The following is a 20,212-nucleotide window of genomic DNA, read 5'->3' on the forward strand; positions in this document are numbered from 1 at the left end:
TCCCAATTTATCCCTTCTCACCCCTTTCCCCCGCCCAGTAACCATAAGTTTGTTTTCTATGTCTGTGAGTCTGTTTCTGTCTTGTAAATAAGTTCATTTGTGTCTTTTTTTTTTTTTTTTTTTTTTTTTTTTTTAGATTCCACGTGTAAGTGATATCATGTGATATACTTCTTTCTCTTTCTGGCTTATTTCACTTAGAGTGATGATCTCCAGGTCCATCCATGTTGCTGTAAATGGCATTATTTTATTCTTTTTTTTTATGGCTGAGTAGTAGTATTCCATTTTATAAATACACCACAACTTCTTTATTCAGTCATTTCAAAACATTCCTTGACAAAATAGAAACAGCAGCAATATTTTTTTGATCCATCTGCTAGAGTAAAGGAAATAAAAACAAAAATAAACAAATGGGGCCTAATTAAACTTAAAAGATTTGCACAGCAAAGGAAACCATAAACAAAATGAAAAGACAACCTGAGGAATGGAAGAAAATATTTGCAAGTGATGCGATTGACAAGGGATTAATTTCGAACATATACAAGCAGCTCACATAGCTCAATATCAAACAAACAAACAAATAAACAATCCAATAAAAAAGTGGGCAGAAGACCTAACAGGCACATGAAAAGATGCTCAACATCACTAATTATTAGAGAAATGAAAATCAAAACTACAATGAGGTATCACCTCACAGCAGTAAGAATGGCCATCATTAAAACATCTACAAATAATACATGCTGGAGAGGGTGTAGAGAAAAGGAACCTTCCTGCACTGTTGGTGGGTATGTAAATTATTGGTACAGCCACTATGGAAAATGGTATGGAGATTCTTTAAAAAACTAAAAATAGAGTTACCACATGATTCAGCAATCCCATTCTTGGGCATATATCTGAGAAAACTCTTAATTTGAAAAGATACATGAACCCCAATGTTCAGAGTAGCACTATTTACAATAGCCAAGACATAGAAACAACAACCTAAGCAACAACCTGTCCATCAACAGATGAATGGATAAAGATGATGTGGTATATATTATATACAATGGAATACTACTCAGCCATAAAAAGGAATATAATGTCATTGCAGCAACATGGATGGACCTAGAGATTGTCATACTAAGTGAAGTAAGTCAGACAGAGAAAGACAGTTATCATATGATACCACTTATATGTGGAATTTTTTAAATGACAGAAATGAACTTATTTACAAAACATAAAGAGACTCACAGACATGGAAAACAAACTATGGTTACCAGGGGGAAAAGGGAGAGGGATGGATAAACTGCAGTCTGGGATTAGCAGATACAAACTATTATGTACAGAATAGATAAATAAGATCCTACTGTATAGCCCAGAGAACAATACTCAATGACTGTAGTGATCTGTAATGAATAAGAATATAATATATATAACAGAATCACTATGCTGTACTGCAGAAACTAATACAATGTTGTAAATCAACTATACTTACATTTTTAAAAAGTTAAAAAAAATGAAGTTGCTCTTAAGAAAAGGGTCTGATATCAAGTGGTATTAAAAAGGATAAAGTCCAATCAACTTCTTTGAAATTACAACTCTGATGATGGGGGCTAAAATGCAGGAGAAGATCTTGGAGTCACATGGGTCTTCAAGGAGCACAGTCCTGGTCTCATGATGAAGATGACAAAAGATGACAGGGGCATCTGGGGAGGCTGTTGTATCTGCCTGGCAGTCTGTAGGTTAAAGAGTGGGTTGATTCTGATGACTATGGTGAGATTTTCCTTCCTCCTACTCCAAAAAGGTAAATGGCCAAGCACTGCCTGGTCTTGAGAGGGCCCTTCACGTGAATATTATAGATTGTGAACATTTATTTACTTTTTATTTTGGTGGAAAATGTTTTTCCTAACTAGTGGTGTGATTATGACACAGAAGAATAGTTCTGCTTTCAGCTCAGCAAAATAGTAGGGGAAAGACCAAAAAAAAAAAAAAAAAAAAAGCAGAAAAGAAACGTTTTCCTCAGGCTTTAAGGAAGAGTAGCTACCTCCATAGTCAGTGAGGAGCTTTCAGGATCACCTCTGTAATCTCATTCACCCTTAAACCCTCCACATCCACTGCAGTCAGGAGGGGATTTCGCTGGCCCGCAGGAAGGCAGTCCTCATGCCTGTGTTGTCTTCACAGGTTGAAGGTTGCCTTCTCTTCCCTACTCTGATTCATTAAGGTCAACCTTCAAATTCAGCTTAGGAACACCCATTCTGCTATTCCTGCCCATCACTATTCCAGCTTAGAAGCTATTAGTAGACTCATCCTACCATTAAGCAGAGATCTGACGCACCTCCAGATTCACCCCTTAACCAGATCTCAATGCCTGTCACAGAACAGGGGGTCAATGCGATGTCAAGGAGCTAAGCTGATTACTTCTGGCTCTGCTCTTTGTGTGGTTCTTTGCTGCTTCATATGTAGTTTTTCTCTACCTTCTGTCTCTTGCTGTCCTTATATTTAAATTTCTGCATCTTCTTCCACAGAATCCAGTCCATGCTGCTGCTCTAGGAAGTCAAAAGCAACTGTTTGTTGGCAATGGAATATATCATGGGACCTTTATTTGACAGACAGACCCTAAACAGGACTGATGTATAGTTTGAAATTTTGGACAAGTTATTCACTTATGGTGGGGCATCCATAAAGAAACTAGTCAACTTTTCTCTCTCTTCCCTCCCTTTCCCACCAAATTTCTTGAGAGTAATCTTTACTCCCTTTATCTCATATCTTGTCCATTCAAATCTGATTTCATTTCCCACTCTACCTCCATATATATGCAAACTCTGAAATGCTCACTGTAACTGTAATAGATTTTCTTGAATTCTATCCTCACTAATCTTCCTAGTAAACTTGATGCAGCTATGAACTACTTTCTTGAAAATTCTCTTCTCTTGTCTTTGGAGTGACTGGAATCCAGTTTGCCACACAACTCTCATTAACTTTCCTCTCCTCCATTGGCTCCTCTTGTGCCTCGTTTAAAACACAGGTAAGTCCCAAGATTTGTCCTCAGGTCAGTTTCTCTTCCTTTTCTATACCTCCTTTCTGGTGGTCTCAAATACTCTTACTGTTTCAATTAACATCTCTGTGCACATAGTCCGAGATCTTTACCCAAGTCCAACTAATCTACAGAGTTCTCCTGTCATATTTTCAGCTGTCTGCTGGATCATATTGTCTAAATAATTCTGCCAGTCTTTCAAATGTATAAGTTTAAAAGTGTACCAATCATCTCCCCCAAACCAGCCCCTTCTCCTAACTTCCCTATTAATATCTGTGAAAGAAAACATGCTACTAACATTGAAGTAAGCTGAAGACTGAATAATTCTGCGCTTCTCCATCTCTCTCAGTCCCATACCTAATGAGGTGACGTTCATTGTGTAGACGTCTCTAATGAGACAACATCTCTAACAAGACGACATCTCTAATAAGGTGGCATTCATTGAATGCCAGACTCTGGGAAGTAGTGTGAAAAAGGTAAAGGAGATGAGGAGGAGGAGAGTGAGAGAGACAAAGACCGAGACAGACAGAGACAGAGAGAGACAAAGAACGTGAGGGACTGAGAGATTGGTTTTACCCCTGAGAACTTAGAAGGGGAGGACAGAGAAGCATTCATTTGATGAATTTCTATTGAATACCTATTAAAAGCCAGGCACTGTTCTGGATGCCAAAGTCCTTCAATACTACCTCTGCAGTGTCTCTCGAATCTACTCCAGACTAATTCAGGTCTGATTAGAACTTCCTGATCAAGATTTTTTAAATGAGAAAAATGGGCTTTTTGCCTTTTGTATTATATTTTTTCTACTAGTAATTTTAATATTCTCTGTCAGATACTTTAGAGAAGTTTTTGTCTATCCTAAATCATATGTCTAACTTCTCCTTTATACATTAAAATCTTATCTGTTCCTTTATCTTTCCAAAGCTTCCTAACAGACCCTCCATCCTCTGTCTCTTTGTGCTTCAACTCAGCCCATATGTTGCCATCAGACAAATATTTCTGTAACTGAGCTCTAAGGTTACTTCCTTATTCTGAAATGTTTGAAAGCTCAAAAAATATAGTCTAAACTCTGCAATTAGGAATGCAAGATCCTCATCCTGAGCCCTGAGCTCCAGTCTCTCCTCTGGTCTTACCTCCTCAGTCATGTATGCCTGTCCTATAGTCAAACAGGACTGCTCAGCATTCACAAACATTGTCCTACAGTTTCTTTTCTTACCCAAAGTCAAGCCCTCCACTTGGAAGTCCTCCTTCCTCTTTCAAGGCTCAGCTTAACTGCTTTATCATTAAAGGGTTGTGCCTTATTTCCTCTAATAGCTTGCACAGATGGCAATGACTGAGTACTAATCATATTAATGTAAGTCCACCCACTGTTCCACATACAACTTGCAAAGGGACCTTATTATTACAGATGCTGAATAAGTATTTATGAAATAAATGTTACCAGAAGCAATTTTCTAGTAGTTTCACATATGTACATTATTTCTTTCTAACATGATTATGAAGTCTTCAAGAGCAGGGACCATGTTTTCTTCCTTTCCCTTTATTTTGTACATAGTTCTTAGCACAGAACTATAAACAGAGTAGAAGTATAGATGTTAACAGAACGAACAAGTGATAAATCATGCTTTTTCATAGGAAAACACAATATTATATTAAAATCCATAGTAGTCATATTCTACAGTCTAAGATTAATGCCATGTTTGGACACTAGGAAAAGAAAAAACTTCAACATCCGTAACTTTTTCCCTTCGTGTTTCATAAATAACTATTGCTGCTCTATAAGAAATCTATCATTTTTTAGTGCAATTATTTTGTAACTGTACCTCACCAAACTCCATTATTAATCCTTTTTAAAAAAAACTATCTTAAGTTTTCCTGGTAGATAATCGTTATCTATAAAGATAATTTTGTCTCTACCTTAAAATAGTTATATCATTTATTTCCTTTTCTTATATAATTGGCTGGAACTTCCACATCAATATTTTAAAAATGAAAAGATTGGGCCTTTTGCTTTTAGTGGGTTTTTTCCTACAAATAATAATCAGGTTAGCTGATGATTTAAATCAGGTATTTTTATTTTAAGAAGTATTTATCTATCCTAAATCATTATGCCTAAGCTTTCTGTTTTATATTAAAATTTTATCTGTGCTCTTATCTGATTGCTCTCTCAGACTGAGCTGTATAACTTCAGTGAAGTGGGGATGTGGCAACTGTTCAGTGATATGATCAGTGGCAGACAGCTATGCCAGATAACTTAAATCATGAGTCATTTGGCTGACATTTATTGATAAAATTATCAAGAGAATCAAAGAACTATGTTAGCCTTTGTGCCATTTAGTCATGAACTCCCTGGGATAAAGGTGACGAAATATGAAAATGCTGGTGATTCTTCTACCCTTTTGTTCATTTGTTCAACAAATACTTATTGAGTGCTGCTATGTGCCAGATACCATTTCAGTGCTGGGCTATAGGAACGACCAAGACAAACTCCCTATTCTCACAGGGCTTTCATTCTAGAGAAGGTAAACAGTAAGTTAACAAATAAGTGAGCAAGATCTTTTCAGATATCCATAAGTGCTGTAAAGATAATAACATAAAGTGATGCACTAGAGAGTGACTGATAGGGATGAGTTATCTCAGCCAAGGTGCTCAGGGACATCTCCAGAAAATGACTTTGGACAGAGACTTAAGAGAGAAGAAGGAGCCAGGTATGTACAGATGATGGGAGAGTGCTGCAGGAAGAGGAAATAGTGAATGCAAAGGCTGTGAGGGAAGAATGATCTTTGCATTTTGCAGGAACAGAGAAGGCTGAGGAACAATGCATGGGGGGAGAACTATAGGATATTTGTTTGGAGTGGTAGGAGGACCAGATGATGGTGAAGAACTACAAAAGACATTTTTAAGGAAGAAGATGATAATACATTTGCTAAAATGAAACATTTACACTTAGAAGATTTACTATGCAAATTATAAACACTTATACAATTAACTCAAATCTTAAATAGGAAATAAACCTAAATTAGGCAAACAAGCTCTCTACTACATTCTGTTCCACATCAACATTCTCATTTTCTTGTGTTTTCTCACCCTGAATGGCAACAAAGATCTTGGAACAATAAATATGCATTCCTGGGAGCAAAATTTTCTTGTGCAACAGATTGTGAGCCAAGATCTTCTTGGCAGTTTAGGCAGTCCATAGAGACACATCATCCCAAACAATTAGCTATGGGCTTTCCAAAGCTGAGGAATCACATCATCTATATTAGCTGCAACTTTCATGGTAAGTTAAACAAAACCACATGACTTAGTTCCTTTCTTTGTACTCTTAGTTGGAGAGAAAAACCAGCAAATGAAACACTTTCAGTACCCACTAAAGTTATCCAAAAATAAAGTATGTGACAAATGGTTCTGGGTGACTCAGGGTGGTCACTCTCCATGTGTCTTGATTTAGATTATGGGGCTATTTTTGGTTTGTCACAACTGGCTGGCTGATGTGGCCTCAGACCAGGCCCAGTACACTGGTCAAAGCAGTGCTTTGTCACAGCACAGAAGCTTGTGGCAAAAAATCTGGCAACTTCTGTCCCTTTGTGAGAGAAGAACACTGAATCCCAGTTGTGGCTACATCCTGCTGCAACAGCTCCCAAAGGGCTGCTCAAGTCCTTCGTACACTGGAGTTTTAAAATTTCATATAGAGATTGTGTTTTTGGAAAGAGCATCTCACCAATGAGATCTTTTAGGTTGTAATGGTTTCCAAGGTGATTAGAATCAGAAAGAAGAAGGGGCATCACCCGGAGGTCATCACTCCTTAGCACAGGGCCTGGAACAGTGACCCCTCAATAAATGTCATCTGGTTATGTTTATATTTTACATTTACTTGGCCGCCCAAAATGATTCTTTGGAAGTCTCTGGAGCAGCTCTCAAAGACCAGTCCACAGAATTAGACCAGTCCATTTTCACTAGTCTCCAGAAAAATGAGAAAAAGCTTTAAGATTCCGATTTGTCATTTCTTCTTGATTGCCTTTACTCTGATGTTTTTGTCTTTCCTACCAAGTTCTTTTAAAGTTCATGTGTTTTTTCTTTTAGTAAAGAATGTTAGTATATGGTAGTAGTTGTTGTTTTAAATGTCCTTACTTGGCAAATCAGATGATGGCATCTCGATGCCAATCCCCTCAATTTTTGGAAAATTTACTGAGCCCTGAACCTAAATCTGGGAACCCCTAGTCTGGATGTTTACTGCCTCTAGTTGTCTGGCCTTTCTGTTCCCTGCTGTGGTATTTGGGATGGATAAATGTAGACTCATCACCAATTTACATCCTTCTATGTAATGTCTTACAACTGAAAGCTGGAGACCTGCAAGGGAGGGAAGGGGTAAGGAAGCAGGAGTAAAAGTAGTTATTAATATTAATACCACTAGCATTTACATTAGTTTTACGGAGGAACAGAAAATAAGGTCAAATACATAAACAGGCATGAAGATCAGGATATTCTTCAAATGAGTATATCAACTTGTGAAAGATCTGTAATAATATTTTTGTTATAATATTTAATAATTAAGTATTAAATGCTCTGTACCTTTAATGTTTGCTTCCTTAGTCTGCAGTTAAAATGGTGCTTTAGGCATTCCTTCAAAAAAATATTTAATACCACCAGGCAAATGTAGCTTTTCTATAATTAAATCAGTCTAAATCACAGTTGAGATTATGCTTCGTGATATTGCTTATAAATGAGAATGTAAAATAACGAAGTGGCTCTTTTCATCCTAGCAGGACATCCTGGCTAGAGTACAGGACTCTGAGATGCAGGTCTTGTATTCAGCTAAGTCACTGATTTACTGTATCATGGTAAAATTGCTTAAGCTGCTTCTGTTCCATTTTTATAAATTTGAGTTAATAAAATCTGTCACTAATGGCCTATCATCAAGGGTGGTGATGAAATCAGATTATTGCAAATGATGGCCTTATCTACCGGGAGGGTAGTTACCTATGTATTGGAAGGTCATATAACAACCCTATTAGTATCTGTAATAAATAATAGTGTATGGAAAGAGTAAACATTTGGAGTAGTAAGTTTGTATGACATTAAAAACACCTACCACATATCCAGCATTTATTAGAAACCCATATCATGCTTAGCACTTTATGAAGATTGATTCACTCTTTTAGGAACCACTGTTACTACCTTCCACGTACAATTCAGGAAACTGGGGCTTTTGGAGATAATTCCCCCTGAGTAACAAATGCCAGGCAGGGAGGCGTCTTGGGAGCTGGGCGGCCAGCCTATTCCCATGGAACAGCACTGACTCCCTCGGAACCTCCATGTTGACTGGGCTAGTGAGTGTGTATTTTCTCCCCCAACACCGAATAAGGTAATATTTTTCTTTTAATTCCTCTAGTTCCCTATATAAAGAATTCTTAATTTCCCTTTGTCTTTTGTCATTTGACTTTCACTTCCTGGTTTGGGTTTTCTGCTTTTATTGTTCTGAGCATTCAGGACAGCTCTGCCTCATTCTTCTTCTTGGTGGATTTAACCCAAGTTCCAGTTTTCGTGCCTTTTCCTTCATGTTTCAGTTCCTTACACAGTCTGTGTTTAGCAAGTAAATTTACCTTTTATGGCTTCCATCTCTTCTTTTCACTGGTATTCTTTTCATATGCATATACTTATCTTAAAGGCATTTCCTTTGGAGCCCCCTAGATTAAACTTCAAAAAGAATTCTCTGATTTAAGTGCTGTGATGTATGAGAACATCTTATTGAAAAGGATTATATATGTCTCCAGGATTTTTGTTTTTTGTGTTTTTATAAAGAAAGAATAAACAGTGACTGAAAGAAGAGGATGGAAGGTTATGAATGTCACCTTGCTGAGAGAAAGAGAGAAATGGTGGGGGGATTGATGGCCTCCTAGTCAGAGAATTCTGGGCTATTTGCATGATTTCAATGCCTAGAATAACAGAACTCAGAAACAGAAATTATCACAACATTAGATATTTTGTTAGGTAAATTTTGTTTTGTTTTGTTTAGAAACAAGGACATTATTCTACCCAGCATGCTTTTGATCCTTATTATTGGGAGTCCAGGTTCTAAATGGTTTAATGCCAGCACAGTATGTGGAAACAAATACTGCACTGGGAGTAGGAGACGAGTGATCTAGTCCTGGTTTTACTAGTAACTAGCTGTGTTGCTCTATCTCCTCCAAGTCTGTTTCCTTAGTAGTACGAGTTGAAAGGATTAGGGGACCTACCATTAATGTCTGTTCAAACTTTACAGTTTTCAGCACAACACATTTTCCCCTTTCCTGTAAAAACCAGGAAAATCCTCATTACTAAAAGAAAGCTCTCTGGGGTAGGGAAGACCATTAATTCCAGCCTTTCCATAGTTAGATCTTGGTAAATAATACTTCCAAGATCCCCACAGATGTGCTTATGAGCAACTTTCTAGAGAATGGTAAATTCTGTTGTAATATCCCCACATGTTTGTGATTTTATCTGAATCAAATACCTTATTTAAATGTTATCTGAGCCACACTTAACTGAAAGAAATGTGTTTGGGGTTTTTTATTGTTGTTGTAAAGTAGCAGTTTTACCACCTAACCTGCAATGTTTGATGCCAAAAGTCTTCCTGTCATTGAAAGCGCATACAACTCAAAACAGTCTTTGCGGTGGATATTGAGAAAAATGTCCAGAAGAAACTAAGTACCCTAGGAAAACTTCTCTGACCCCAGCATTAAAAAGCTAGCGTTGCTTTCTAGAAGATATAACTAAGGCAGAAGGCCTGAGAGCCATATTTCTAGCTAACGGAGACTTCACAGGATTTTAAAGTGAGAGGGGTCTTGATGATCATCTAGTTTGACCTTCTATCAGCATGGGCATCACCTCCCAACATTTCTGCCATTTGGTCATCCAACCTCTGCTTTAATATATCCTGTGACAGGGAGCTTACTGTCTCATAATATAGCTCATCCCATTGAAAGACAGCGTGATTCATTGACAAATTCTTCCAGAAATGCCCCTTGGGCTAGGTTTTATGGAAGTCACTCTTAGCCACAAATTGTAGCATATACTTATTCCTCGTTGTAGGCTTGCCCCTTACATCTGTAGGGTCCAGGGCAAGAGTACAAATGGAGGACCATATACAATATGTCTGAATATGTAAAAATTACACAAATCAAGTTAAAAAACTAAGTTTTTTTAATATTTATATTTCTACCTTGACAAATACACTTCATAACATCAGTTATGGACTGAATTGTGTCCCCCACCAAATTCATATGTTGAAGCCCTAACTCCTAATATGACTGTATTTAGAGTTATCATCTTTAAGGAGATAATTAAAGTTAAATAGGTCAAAAGGATGAAGCTCTCATTCATTAAGTCTAGAGATCTCTTTCTGCAAGTGCACAGTGGAAAGGCTATATGAGGACACAGTAAGAAGATGGCTGTATGCAAGCCAGGAAGAGAGGCCTCACCAGAAACCAACCCTGCAGCACCTGGATCTTGGACTTCTAGCCTCCAAAACCATGAACAAAGAAATGTCTGTTATCTAAGCCATCCGGTCTGTGGTATTTTGTTATGACAGCTCAAGCTGACTAATACAACACCCAAGTTGAAAAAAATAGGTGAAAGCTGTGGTTTTTATATGAGCAAATTATGAAAGACAACAGAATTTCCTTACTATTGGATATGGCTGAGTGTTCTGTGGATGAGCTGACAGTGTTGGATAGGTAATAAAATAAAGGCATGTAGTCATCTCTCAGTATCCATGGGGATTGTTTCCAGGACTCCCTGTAGATAATAAAATCTATGATGCTCAAATCCCTTATATAAAGTGGTATATATTTGCATATAACCTATTTATATCCTTCCATATACTTTAAATCATCTCTATATTACTTATAATACCTAATATAAAATAAATGCCATGTAAATAGTTGTATATAGTTTATTTGAAAAATAGAAATTACGGCAGAAGCCTCAAAAGCATTACTTCTGGGAAGAAGAAGTCAGGCTCTAGAGTGGGAAGAAAGAGTACTTCTTCATGCAGGAATCGACTGCCTCCATGGTATCTGAGAAGGGTTTAAGTAATTTGTCTTTGCTGTTAACTAAGTGATGCTTTCACTCAACTCCTCTTTGTACCCAAAGGAATGTCTGACTCTGATGTTGGTGGCAGTGTAATTCACAGAACTTCATAGCTAAGAGATGTGATGAGGTGTTTCCCTGGGACCTGAATTGTATTAGTCACTAGAGCAGATGTTTAGGGTTACAGGCTGTACCATGTCATGCTGAGCACCAGATCCTGACATAGAGGTGCCCATGTATCCTTTAGTACACTCTGTGTGTGTGTGTGTGTGTGTGTGTGTGTGTGTGTGTGTGTGTGTGTGTGTGTATGTGTGTGTTTGCAAGGCCCTCTGAAACCCAGGATCCAGGGAAGAGACCTCTCTCGCCTGAGACTCAGGATGGGACTACTATTTTATTTAAACCAAAACCTGTAAATGTCATACAACGTCTTTCAGACAACTCTACATTTGGATTATTGTCTTTGCGTTTTAGACTTGGCTTAGGTTATGAATACCATGTAGGAGTTCAAAACTTTTTCTTACACTTGAGGGCATTTTATTCAAATGTAAAACACATTTTAAACACCAAAGCAAAGAAGGATAAAGAAATAAATAAATCTTAAATTGTGCAGCAAGAACTGAATCACTGTGACTGCATCATAGCACACATGCCAGACTTTGTTTCACCCACTTCCATTTACCTTGAAGCTGCATCTGCCAAAAACTGGAAATCAGATTCCAAAGGCAGAGTAAAGACAACTTAGGGTCTCCCTTCTTACCCCTCTAAAAGAAAACCGCATGGGTTTATTTATACTTAGGCAACTATCTTTTCTTCTACTTTAATATCACTTTCTTCACATGACAAAAACAATAGAGTGAGTTGTACTACAAATACTGACTCCCTTAGCTCTTCAAAATTTCCTTTTATTTCCTTTCTCCTGAAGGGGATATATGAACTAGGCTAATCTCTGCCCTTGGTTTTCAAAAAAAGTGCAAAAGAATATGAAATGACAAGTAAAAATCTTTTTCTTTATTCCTAACCCTAGTAACATTTATCAGAGTTAACTACTGTTAACATTTTCTTGTGTAGCAGAATTTTTCAAGGCATATACAAGGATCTACCTTTTTTTTTTTTTAACATTAATTGGAGCATGCCATTCATACTTACATGTATTTTACCTTTTTTAAAAAAACATTTTAACAATTTATCTTGAAGATATTTCTATTTATCACACATAGAATAAGCTTATCTCCTAAAGTTCTTTAAAAACTAAATGAGATAATTATGTATCATTATTATCACCAGCCCTGGGATATATTAGGCTTTCAAAAAACAGTTCCATATCTCCTTTTCATTAACAGAAGAACTACATGGATCACTGTGATTCTGGAGGATTCTATTATTTAAATATGGGTGTCAGTATAGAAAGTCACAGAATTACAGAATTTCTGAGTGGAAATGGTAGAGCCTGTATCAAAACCAAGACTTTGCTTTCAGTTTGGTGTTCATCTCATTCCCTTTTCATTTCTAATATAATTTTGATTTTTATCTATTGTTCATCTTAAAAATCAAAGTAGAACATGTAAAGGTGTTAAACATTGGTAATAAATCACGTTTGTATATACCACTCAAAAGAAACAGGCCAGTGATTTTCATTTAGAGAAAGCAGTTCAAACCAAAGATAATATTTAGTTTATTTGACGAGTAGAAATTATGGCAAAAGACTCAAAAGCTTTACTTCTAGAAAGAAGGACTAGAGAGTCTGGAGTGAGAGGACTTACTTCTTCCACTATCTGAATCTGTTTGCACATGCATTCATTCTTCTCTTTGAAAAACTAGGACTAACATGTGCAGGCAGTTGGGCAATGTCTGGTGTCCTTATGTTTTGCGTTGTGGTCTGTCGCTCAAAGCTTTTAAAATGCTGAGGGAAGGAGTAAAGATACAGTACCCAGGGTAGAGAAGAGGTGGGTAAATAACAAGAATCCAGAAGAGTGCACTAATACTGGAAAGGGAACAAAACTTCGGAATTCCTTGTAGAAGAAGAAAGGAATTATGACAGGAATTCATACCATGAAGCATGGACAGGGATTTTTACTTTGCAGTTGTTCTTAAAAAAAAGCGCTGCAAATAAGAGAGCCTGGGTGTAGGAGGGGAAATACGGGAAATGAGATTACTCAGTTTAATCTGGCTGAAAAAGTTAGGGAATAACTGATGAGGCCAATATAATAGTGGTGTAGAATAAGCTCTCTTGTCTTGAAGAAACTAGCTTGTTTTCCTCCTAAACATATGATGATCTAAGGAAACCGCCTAAAATGAGGTTAGGCAATCTATCATATGACCCAAAGTCACCCAGCTCAGACTCCCATCTGAAAAATGGAAATTCTGAAAACTCATGTTTACATCACAATGATGAAGTGAAGGCACAATAAAGCAAAGCAAAAAAGGTTTAAGTTTTGGCAATTCAAATACACTACTATTTAAAAGTCATCTGAAGCACAGAACCACAGAAGAAATCTTAAAGGTCACTGAGCCCCCTCATTTTCCAGATGAGGACACAAACAGGGACCCAGGGACCAGTAAAGGTCTCACAACTAGTCAGAGGGGCACCAGTACCGGAATCCAGGTCTCCCAAGTCCGTGCTAGGGCCGTGCTCCTGCCACCCCCCACCAGAATGCTTATTGCTAGTGATCTGATATTTGCTCCATCCTAAGCCAATGCCCTCTTTTAAGAATGGTTTTATGTTTATCTTTTCCCTCTACTAATTAATTGTATGAAACTGTAAATCCAATATAAAGGAATCACATATCTTTACTTGGGGGAAATGTTCAATGGATATATAAACTATGTAAAGACGCTTCCTTTAAGAAACGTGTGGGAAAGTTACGACTGTCCCTCAAATCTTTTTGATCCTAAACTAGAGGTGGAAGAGAGGGTGGGTAGGGAAAGGTGGGTGCCTTATTGAAGAATGAGAGAGAACTTGCCCTTCCTTCATATTTTTGTTCTTTTCAGGCCCTCCATGGACTGGAGGATGTCTGACCACACTGGTGAGGATGGATTTTCTTTACTCACTCTACTGATTCTAATAATAAGTTCTCTCAGAAACACCCTCACAGACACACCCAGAAATCATGTTTTACCAGCTATCTAGGCATCTCTTAACCCAGGCACATTGACACAATTAACCATCACATACATTTTGGAGATTAATCTCTTAGGAGATACATGGTTTGCAAATATTTTCTCCCATTCTGTAGGTTGCCTTTTCACTCTGTTGGTTGTTTCCTTTGCTGTGCAGAAGCTTTTTAGTTTGATGTAGTCCCACTTGTTTATTTTTGTTTTTGCTGTGTGTGCTTTTAGTGTCACAACCATGAAATCACTGTCAAGACCAATGTCATGAAGATTTTCCCCTCTTTTCTTCTAGGTGTTTTACAGTGTGGGGTCTTAGTTTAAGTATTTAATTCATTTTGAGTTGATTTTTATGTGTGGTGTAAGAGAAGGGTCCAATTTCATCCTTGTGCATGAGGATATTGAGTTTTCCTAGCACCATTTGCTGTGGAGACTATCCTTTCCTCACTGTATATTCTTGACATACTTCTCTAAGATCAGTTCACTGTATGTGCATAGATCTAATTCTGTGCTGCTGAATTTGGTTTGCTAGTATTTTATTGAGGATTTTTGCACCTATATTCTTTAGGGATATTGGCATTTAGTTTTCTTTTCTTGTGGTATGTTCATCTGGCTTTGGTATCAGGGTAATTTGGCCTCATAAAATGAGTTTGAAAGTGTTTCCTAGTCTTCGATTTTCAGAAGAGTTTGAGAAGGACTGGTATTAATTCTTCTCTAAATGTTTGGTAGAATTCACCAATGAAGCCATCTTGTCCTGGGCTTTTCTTTTGGGGGAGGTTTTTGACTACTGATTCAATCTCTATTCCAGTGATAAGTATGTTCAGATTTTCTGTTCCATTATGATGTAGTCTTGGTATGTTGTATGGTTCCAATAATTTATCCATGTCTTCTAGGTTATCCAGTTTGTTGGCATATTATTGTTCATAGTAGTCTCATACTACTTTTTTTTTTTCTGTAGCATCAGTTATAATGTCCCTTTTTTCATTTCTGGTTTTATCTATTTGAGTCTCCTGTTTTCCCCTTAATCTAAAGATTCATCAATTTTATCTTTTCAAAAAACTAATCCTTAGTTTCATTTATTGCTCTCTCTTTTTTTTCTATGTTCCATTTTGTTTATTTCTACTAAAATCTTATCTCCTTCTCTATGCTAACTTTGGGCTTAGTCAGTTTGTTTTTTTTTTTTTTCTTCTCCCTAACTCCTTGAAGTGAAAATTAGGTTGTTAGAGATCATTCTTCTTTTTTAATGTAAGTATTTGTCTCTGTGAACTTCCCTCTTAATACTACCTTTTCTGCATACCATAAGTTTTGGTACATTATTTTCATTTTTGTTTATCTTGAGGTATTTCTAATTTCCTTTTTGATTTCTTCTTTGGCCAAATTATTGTCCAAGAGTGTGTTGTTTAATTTCCACATACAGAAATCTCTCACTTTTTGAAAGTTTGTTTTACACTACTTTGCTTTTACAAAAGACTTAAATTAGCACTTGTTTTTGCTAACCAAAAGAAATCCACAGAGCGTTTTTGTTTTTACAAAAAAAGGTGACAAGTGAAAATAGCATTCAGTGTTTGTTTTGCAGTGAGCCATTAGAGAGTTTGTGTGCACCCTAAACAGTGAATAAGACACCACCAAGCTCCTTCCCTGGAAACTACACTCAGCATCTCAGTATCAGACCGCCACAGAACTGTGTCTGTGAGCATCTGTGCTTTATCTTGATGTTTTATGTGCATCCTTTAGCAAGATGTGTTCTAAGGTAATTGTGTCTTTGCTTTACACCATTTCAGCTTACGAAAGGTTTCGTAGGAACACTGTATTTTCAGATAGTGGGGAAAACCTGTATTTGTGAATTTTCTAGTTTTCCTTCCACTGCTGATTTTTAGTTTCATTCCATTGTGGCCAGAAAAGATACCTGATATAATTTCAATCTTTTCAAATTGCTAAGACTTGTTCTGTGACCTAACGTGATTTGTCCTGGAGAAAGATCAGTGTACACCTGAGAAGAGTGTCTATTTTGCTGCTTTGGGTGGAATGTTCTGTATACGTTTATTAGTTTCATTTGTCATAGACTAGAATTAAAAGTGATTTATCCATCATCATTACCATAATACAATATTCTATATTTTTAATGTTTTTCTCTTTACCAAAGTTTCATACTTTCTTATGCTACTATATTGCTATTCAGCATCCTTTCATTTCAACTTGAAGAATTTCCTTTAGCATTTCCTGTAAGGTAGGGCTAGAGGTCATGAACTCCCTCAGCTTTTGTTTGGGGAAATCTTTACCTCTCCTTCATTTTTGAAAGACAGTTTTGCTGAGCAGATTATTCTTGGTTGATATATTTTTCCTTTAGTACTTTGAATATATCATTCTACTCCCTTGCATTAGCTAGGGTGCTAGATAAACAAACCAATGCCTTCCCTTCCCTGGGAGAAGCTGGGAGCCGGGGGTCTCTTCCTGACTGTATGGTACTGTGCTGGGGGCAGGGTCTGTGATGAGAGGGTATCCTGAATCTCCCTGTTGGCTTAGGTTAGTCTGGTTTTGCATTCACCCAGTGTGTAAGAGCCTTTCATTAGTTTCTGGATGTCTCACAAAGTGAATTTTTTCATGAATTGTTGCTGAATTGGTGTGTTTATTGGGAAAGAAGGGTTCAGGGCTTACTACTTCACCATTTTGTTGTTGTCACTCCTGAAAATTGTTAATGTATAGATTTTTCTAAAGTCAAAATAGTTTGCTAAGTTTGGAAAAAAATTTACAAAGAAAAAAGTCTGATATTTTCTCACTTATAAAAATTATTTCTAAATTTATGACAGTCATACTTACAGGAATACATGAATCAGTATTTCAGAGACCATTGTTTATAAATCATATCAAGGTCAGAAAAACATTTTCCTACTTTTAAAAAGAGTCAAAAATTACCAGTAGCCATGCAAAATAAAAGAACTGGTTAGATATATTTTTACAGCAAAGCTAAACGTAGATTTAACTGTGAAGAAATATTATTTCATTGAATCTTCATTTAATATAAAGTAATTTACTTCAGGTCAGAATGAAAATATTACCATGGACTCTAGTGGGAGTCCACGGCATTTTCTAGTCAAGCATTTCTAGACTCTACTAAAGACGAAAAAAAAAATGCTAGCATAGTAATAACTGATCTGTAAGTGGCAGGCAGGCAGTTTATTGCTTTGAAATATAATCTTATTAATAAGCTTCCTGGAAGAGAACAGTTAATAATACTATACAAACTGAAGTTTACTTTTAAGGTTTTGAATTTTGGGATTCAGAGATTTAGCTATTTATGTGTAAATAAACATTCTTCTAAACACAAAAGCGATAATAACACAAAATGTTATCTTTCTAAAGGTTAGTTCAAAACCTATTTTAAAAATATATTTCTTGGGAGGGGGATGGTACAGCTCAGGGGTAGAGCTCATGCTTAGCATGCACAAGGTCCTGTGTTTAATCCCCAGTACCTCCATTAAAAAATAAATAAATAAACCTAATTACCTGCCCCCCCAAAAAAAAACCCAAAAAAAGGAATTTCTTCCCAATGTTTAGTCAGTAACTATTGAACTACATGTTAAATAATGGCAAATGTACAATGAATTATAAAAATTATACTTGATTTTCCATTAATCAATGGAAAATATGTCAAATAAAATGGGTTGACTTTTTCAAAATTAAGAAACATTCAGGTGGTACAGTAAATTCTCATCAGTGGTTAGGGGATGATAAGTGATAGATAACTGAAAATTCTTAGTCCAAACTTGATAGCTGCTAACTAAATGCGATCTTAATTATGGATATAAACCTGGTTGCAGGAAATAAATGCCTATGGAAGACTGCTTGAGGGACATGATATCCTGGATATTACCTGTTGCAGAAACAAGGCCATCAGAAAGTTTTCTATCTAGATTGTATTCAGAGTTAGATTAATGGGAGGGCCAGAAGGTCTAGTCTAAAAGGTACTAAGACATTATTGGAAATGCAATGCATTAGAGAAAAGTATATTCACCAAAATGTCTCTCAGAAATAAAGATAGGGGAGAGGGTATAGATCAGTGCATGCTTATCATACACAAGGTCCTGGATTCAATGCCTCGTACCTCCATTAAAAAATAAATTTAAAAAACCTAATTACCTCCCAATAAAAATTTAAAAGTAAATAAAATAAAAAATAAATAAAAATGAAATTAAAAAAAAAGAAATTAAGGTAGGAAGGCACACTCTGATGAGCCATTTGGGGTGGGGCATGAGACTCCATATGAACATGCTCCAGTAACCAGACAGTTGCTAAACTGCCTCCTAAAATGGCCAGATGCATTTATAAGACCATGTTTTGCTTCAAAGAGGCAGCATGGGGCAAGACCTAAATTGTTCAGGAAGATAGAGAGACTAACCTGCCAACCTCCTTCTAGCCTCCCAGAAAGTTTAAGGGGGAACCAATTAATAGTAATCTGTCACATGAAACACAACATTCTATTGCAAGATTAAGAGCAAAGGATCCATTTCATAAGGTCCACAATAAGTCATTTGGGAAACAACTGCTTTGTTTTTATCTTAGGGACGTTATGCAACTTGTAGCTGAGCACATTTTCCCTTTTGCTGTGGATGGTAGGAAACTTAAGGACCAGATTTGCCAGCCCATTCTTGACATTGTATAGGCTCAGAGTATGTATTCCTCTTTTTCTTATTTCTAGCTTCTGTTTTCTTGACTATTTTTTCCTTTCACCTGCACTCCTTCAACTTATTTCAATCTATGAAAAGTTCTGAAAATTACCTCTATTCCTTCATAACACCAGTTGGAGTTCCTGGTTCCAGCATCTCACGCCTTCCTCTTGGTTTACTCCCTCATTTTGATAGAGTACCCCTTTTGGTAGCTTCCTGAGACAAAGGAAAATGAGAAGTAATTTTTCTGAGATTGTGATTGTTTTAAATTGTCTTATTCTACCCTCATACTTGATAGTTTGGCTGGGCCCATAAAATTCTCTTTTCTGTGCTCACTGGGCAAGAAAAAGTGGCATGGTTTTGTTTTTGTTTCATTATGTTCATAATTTGGCTGCTCTAATACTATTGTACTGGTGAAATTATCAGAACAGGGAAATAACTCTGAACCACTGTTTTCTGAATCTTAATCCTATGTAATACATACAAATTAACACTGTTTAAAAAGAAACTTTGGAGTTCTGGCTTAATTTTTCCAAAACATTTAGATACCTATTTTTTTCTGTGTTATTTCTGCAACTTTCTTACTCTTTCCTCTTTTTTATTATAGATGTCATGACAAGATGGAGTAGATAGGACAATATTGCTAACTTTTTTGATATTTTGCTGTTGATCCCTTCATTCATCATGCATTCAATAAACATCTCTCCCTTTCTCAATTTCCCCATCCTTGTTTCCCTTCTCTTCTCCATTGTCACTCTCCTTTCTTTCCTCTCTCTGAGAAAAAAAAAAAAAAGAAAAAAGAAAACCTGTAATTAATCGAAAGATAAGTTAGGAGAGCAATTATTCCCTTGAACCCATAGACCAGGTCCAGCCAGCTGCATCTGCATTCTAAAAGACAGTTTTTCTACATGGATAGCTGTAATATCTGATCAAAAGTAACTTCTGAAGATTTCAAGTTTAAAGAATTGGGCTATGAGGAAAACACTGTGGCAAGCACCTTAGTCTCAAATTCCTCGTCATAGAGTGGGACATGCATTTTGTTTTGTTTCCTTTTTTTACTGTGGTTTTTTTTTTATAGAAAGAAAAGTTGATGTTAAGAGAAATAAATTTGCCTGAAGTTTCATAGCTAAATGATAAAGGTAAAGGCAGTATTCAAATTTATATCCAACTCTAAAACCAAGGTTTTTAACTGAGTTTTAAGTTTTAATCTAGTATTACCAATACTCTCAACATTTACTTGAGAAAATCCAAGTCATTCTCAGATCACTCTCGGCTCAACTTGAAACCATTCAAATGAAAAAAAAAAAAATTTCATTTAACAAACACTTAGACTTCTTTGGTATGAAAGAGATGGTGATAATAAATG

General features: G+C 36.5%; 1 long non-coding RNA gene across 1 annotated transcript in view; it reads right to left on the reverse strand.

Annotated features, from left to right (window-relative positions):
- Window positions 1–19,187, reverse strand: part of LOC116148672 (uncharacterized) — a 61,858-nt gene extending 42,671 nt beyond the window's left edge. Inside the window, exon 1 of the long non-coding RNA XR_004132197.2 lies at window positions 18,959–19,187. This is a non-coding gene — a long non-coding RNA (uncharacterized LOC116148672). The remainder of the gene's footprint in view (window positions 1–18,958) is intronic.
- Between the last annotated feature and the right edge of the window lie 1,025 nt (window positions 19,188–20,212).

This window comes from Camelus dromedarius, chromosome 21 (genome assembly GCF_036321535.1).
Source record: "Camelus dromedarius isolate mCamDro1 chromosome 21, mCamDro1.pat, whole genome shotgun sequence".
In the NCBI taxonomy this organism is placed as follows: domain Eukaryota; kingdom Metazoa; phylum Chordata; class Mammalia; order Artiodactyla; family Camelidae; genus Camelus; species Camelus dromedarius.